Genomic DNA, 4,104 nt, shown 5'->3' on the forward strand with positions numbered 1-4,104 from the left:
TGGGGCTCCCCCCCCCCCACGAGTTTCGCGGGTCTTCTTTCTTGTAAAAATAATAATTATAACTTTTACCAACTTTGTTACTATACATATGACTGGTCTACTGAACAGCTTTTCTCTTTGGAGTTTATCCAAGAACATCAAGGTCAGCCTATTGATTAAAATTAAATAAAAAGTTTTTAAATAGTTTGTTGTAAGTTTGCTTATTTCTGTTTTAAAAGTGGTTGCACTGCATGCAGCAATTCAGTTCACCTGTTTATCAGTTTGCAGGTGGCTGGGCTGCAGGCTTTTCAAGGGCTGTACAAGGCTGCTGAAGGGAAAGGTGACAAGGTTCCCTTATTGCTCCTAACAAAAGAAACAAAAAAGCAAAGCTACCACCCACATGGCGATATTCTTGGCTTCATCAAATATTTGATGATATATTTGACTGTGGGCAAATAATAAACAATTATTTGGCAGCATTTTTGACAGATGAATTGATGGACCTGCCAGATTTGGATCTACAAATCAGAGCATCTTCTTCACAAGGAAAGATTGAAGAATTTGTAGTCTTTTAGTTTAGAGAAAAGACAACTTGGGTTGATGGTGGTTTTAAAATTTTATATTGTATGGAGAAAGTGGATGGAGAGAACTGTTTTTCCCCTCACCCATGATATTAGAATGTGGAATGACCCAATGAAATGGAATTAGCAGTAGGTTCAAGATAGGCGAAAGACCCCCCCCCTCATACAATGCACAATTACTTATGGAATTTGCTGCTGCAAGCTGTGGTAGTGACCAATAACTTAGATGGCTTTAAGAAGAAATTAGACATTCGTGGAGAATAGATCAATCAGTGGCTCTTAGCCATCAATGGCTTAATGAAACCTCCACATTCAGAGGCAGAGTACCTCTGAATAGCAGCAGTTGCCAGAGGATTACAGAAGAGAGAGCATTTCATACTATGTTACAGGCTTCTTAAAAGCATCTGGTGAGCTACTGTGGGAAACAGGATGCTGCATTACATGATTCAGTGGTCTAATCTATAAAACCCTTCATGTATTCATACGTTCTTTTGAGTAATAGAACTTACTCCTAGATTGTGCTCATTGATGACAGTGAGGAGGTAGATGCCATTTAGATTTCCTTAAGACACCAAAATATCTTTCCTGGGCCAGCCCTGCTGTGCAATGAAAGTAGAAGAAAGGACCTCCTCCTCCTCCTCCTCCTCCTCCTCCTCCTCCTCCTCCTTCTTCTTAATCCGAGATACCAGCCTCATCCCAAATATCCTATGGTTCGAATACACAGTCACCAGAGCAGAAGCAAGGTGAGGATTGTGCCGAGAGCTCTCCTATAAACAGTACAAGAACCCGATGCGCCAGAAATACGTCATCCCCTCCCCGCACTATGGAACTCAATGACAGGGACTTGGTTGGAGTCTGTGTAAAGTTATTATTTATTTGTTTGCTCGTTTATTAAACTTATGAATCGCCCAACCCCGCAAGTGGGCTCTGGGTGATTTACAGCCTTAAAACAGATAAAATACAACCAACATAATAAAATTATCACTATACACTAATAAAATGACCAATTCAGATGGCGATCAATCCCTTTTTTTGCTGGCTGCAGTGCTTTCCATGCAGCAGGGCAGGGAGGGGGACATGGGAGCCATAGGAAGAGAAAGGAGGGTGCCAGTCTTAACTATTGCTGCCCTCAACTAAAAGCCTGGTGGAACATCTCTGCCTTGCAGGCCCTGCAGAATTGTATAAAATCCCATAGGGCCCATATGTTGTTTGGCAGAGAGTTCCACCAAGTCGGGGGCCGGGACTGAGAAGGCCCTGGGCGTAGTTGAGGGCAGCTGGACTTCCTTAGGGCCGGGGATCACCAATAAGTTGTTATCAGCTGATCTAAGTGCTCTCCTGGGGCCATATTGGAGGAGGCGGTCCTGAAGATATGAGGGTACCTGACCGCTCAAGGCCTTCTGACTGAAACAAGCTATTTCCCTTTTGTAGCTGCCTTATGTTCTGTGAACTTCAGAATTAAAACTGTCTTCAGGCTGTATTGTATAATGCTTTCAGCATGGTGGAACATTGTGTTGGCTAATGCAGAAGTTCAGAGATTTTTCTGTTGGCAGGTGTGGGGTGCACATTTAGACATGTTTAATTTTGATGCCATTAGAACAGATTGAAATGTGCCTTGGAAGGATGATTTTTCTTTGGGCTTTTCTGCACGGAAGGCAAATGTGGAGGAGGTTTCTGAAGCGTATGCTGGAAGAAAAAGTGCTGAACAAATTCCTTAAGTGTGGGATCCCCTGCATGTCAGGAATGCAAGGGGAAGAACATCAGACTGGGAGCCATTCTTCAGGCTTCTCTGGATCTGGCCTTTTCCACTAGGGGCTTGAAAGATCAGCCTGTTTTACTCATGAGTCCGATGAAAGAAGTCTTCCTTAATCTAAACAAGAATAATTGCTAACTTCAGAGCAGACTACATGAAATGAGAAGACCTGTGTGCATTTTATTCCCCTGTTCTTCCATTCACATATAAAATATGGGGTGGGGATCTGGTTTTAATAGAAAATTAGGTGAGGGGTTGAGGAGAGCTAAGCTGAGCCTCCTCTCCTTACCCTGTGGCACTCCGTTGCTTGAAGCATTTCTCTTCCAGCCTGTCTCCTTTTCAGTATCAGACCTGGACTTGGAGAAAATACTTAAAACAACAAAGGGAGGTGAAGTAAGGAGGCCACATGTTTAATTTTCTGCAAAAAATAGACCTCTCCATTCCCTGCATTACATGTGAATGGGAGAACACTTGCATTAATATGTGACTCCTTTCATGTCTGGAACCATAAAGGTCTATTTGTAGAAATTCCTAATGTACTGGCAGGAATTTCTCCTGCATCACCACAGAGCTCAGTCATTCCTGGTTCAGCAAACCGTGTAGCCCAGTAACCACTAGTGCTTCAGCCCCTAGCCAGTGTAACAGGGTGCCATAGGCTTGCAGCTCATTACCGGGGCTTTTTTTTACGGTTCTGATCAGACAGACTATCACTATTTAATGTATAACCACTGGGCTATGCAGTCTCTTGATCCTGGGCTTTGTTGGAATTGGGGAGCTGGTATGTTTTTTGTGTGTGTGTGTGTGTGTTTAGATATGTATGGTGCAAATGTAGTCTTCAAAGCACACTTCTGAGAACCCCTGTTGTATTTGGTGATTTTGCTGTTAGTTACTAATAAAACCATGTGATTTTAAAGGCATACCTTCTGTTTTCTGCTTAGCACATTTGATGCAACTTTGTAGATGGCCTTCTTTTGTATGGTCTGATTCTGTTCTTTGTGCCTTTCGAACAGCAGAAGAGAAGATATTTGGATAGTACATAAAACATGTGATGATACATTTGCGAAAACTGTCAAGGTGTTTGGAGGGGGAGGTGTAGACAGATATAGGTGCATAACAATATTATTCTACTGTCTTCTAGATACAGAATTAGAATAAAGACTAAGTTTTGATTAAGGGCTAGAATAATCCACTAAGAACTCATTCAATGCAAGCCCCATTGAAGTGAATGCTCTTGCATTCACGATTATGGAACAACTTCCCCAGGAAGGTGTGCCTGGGCCCTTCAATTTAAATCAGTTGAAGACAGGATTGGTTTTTTTTTTTTAAAAAGGACTGCATTTGGTTACGTTTACTAGCAGTCCTGAGTTGTGATTTTACATTTTTGCTTTTATGTTTTTAATGTGTTTTGTTTATTTTGTAAGTGGCTTGTGCTCCATAAGGAAGACAGGTGCCTAATAAATGCTTTAAATAAATAAATGAATAAAAATAACTTGTGTTCACTTCAGCATGGCTGTACAGGAAAAAGTGGGGCTCTATTAGTATGAAAATGATGATGAGGACATTTATATGGAAGTAAGGTTCACTGAAAGTGGGCTGTATTCAAGTATACATGCTGCATGAATTTCTGGAGTTAGAACTATAGATAACCATTAGAAAGCTTTGATATGTTTACTAAAAAATGTTTAAAAGGTTTTGCTGAGATAATTTAATGCCAGTCCAGTGTATTGTGTCTCATCCTTTCTTTCCAAAATATGAAAGCGCTTTAATATTGGTGGCGCTTTGGGGTACCAGTAA

The 4,104-nt window shown here is 41.3% G+C and overlaps 1 protein-coding gene across 3 annotated transcripts in view; it reads left to right on the top strand.

Moving 5' to 3' along the window:
* PISD (phosphatidylserine decarboxylase) overlaps positions 1 to 4,104 on the top strand; it is a 93,882-nt gene that overhangs the window by 43,437 nt on the left and 46,341 nt on the right. The window lies entirely within an intron of this gene.

Source organism: Gekko japonicus, unplaced genomic scaffold, assembly GCF_001447785.1.
Source record: "Gekko japonicus isolate JY-2015 unplaced genomic scaffold, Gekko_japonicus_V1.1 scaffold16, whole genome shotgun sequence".
Lineage (NCBI taxonomy): Eukaryota > Metazoa > Chordata > Lepidosauria > Squamata > Gekkonidae > Gekko > Gekko japonicus.